The sequence below is a fragment of the Falco peregrinus genome, chromosome 7 (genome assembly GCF_023634155.1).
Source record: "Falco peregrinus isolate bFalPer1 chromosome 7, bFalPer1.pri, whole genome shotgun sequence".
NCBI classification, from domain to species: domain Eukaryota; kingdom Metazoa; phylum Chordata; class Aves; order Falconiformes; family Falconidae; genus Falco; species Falco peregrinus.
The window spans coordinates 49,766,586-49,767,804 of record NC_073727.1 but is presented as its reverse complement, the minus strand read 5'-3'; positions in this window follow the sequence as shown (position 1 = coordinate 49,767,804).

The following is a 1,219-nucleotide window of genomic DNA, read 5'->3' as shown; positions in this document are numbered from 1 at the left end:
CCACACTTTGATGCATTAGAACATCTTCAGGTACAGAAGACAACTGGATAACATGGTATTAGAGCACCCTACAGAAGAAAAATAGCACAGGACTACAATCAGGATCAGCTCTAGATTTTTCACATAATCTGTAAAATAGCAGCTACTCTGGTTGCCATACTAGAACACCTCTCTGATGTATTTACTCTGCACCCGTAGCTTTATATCAAGCCCATATTACAGTGCAATTTCCACTTAAAGTAAGCAGGACAATAGTGAAGTGGATAGGCTCACTAGTTTTTAGAAGGAACTCATGATTCTATGAGCTTTTTACCTTCAATTGCAGAGACAACTGCATGAGCCAGCAGCACCCACTCAAAACTGTTTTCCTCATCCAATATTTAGACCCCTCCGGCCTCTGGTGAGTCACTCACACATTTGATTGATTCCACAAGTTGTTTTGAAGCAACAGCAGTGACCTAACATGCAAGAGAAGCCATGAAATGGTGCTGCAGTGCAACATTTCCAAGGCAAAGGCCACTTGGGAAATGCAGAGTGAGCTGATGTTGAAATCAGGATAACACATGGATGAGCAAAGTCTGACACCCTCACTGGATGAGTTTATGCATGCAGTGTGAGGTTAAATGTCTGGTAAGGAAGAACACTAAATAGCTGTCTATGTGTCTTAAACTTGAAGATATGTTGTTGAACTAAAATGAATTCTAAGCCTTACTCCCAAATAGAAGAAAAAAAGAAAAGACTAGCTCAAAGCAATATAGGGGAAAAGGAATTCTTTAATAAAAAAAAAGTAAAATTCAACTATTTTACAGAGCTAATATTATCTAGATTTGATAATCGTGCTTACCCTGAGATTAAATGGGTAATTGGTCCTTATAAATCTATACACGTAAGCATGGCTGAAATTGCCATTGGGATTCTAGTGTCAGAAGAAATTCAAGTTGTGCCTGGACACATGATTTCCTATGCTTTCCAGCAACATCATTCCTGTCTATTCTCTAACAAAGAAAGACCTAACCATTTGAGAATAAAGCATGCCCCACAAAACAAAAGAGTACCTTCAGATTTCCCAGCATCCAGTACAAATGATTGAGTCCGATTTGGTAATCCATCCAATTCAAGGTTGGTTCAATGGCCACACCACGGCAAAGGGGGTCACAGCATGGGAGAATGATTAACTTAATCCTCCTGCCTTGTTTGTTTGATGCTGCCTCACTCCACT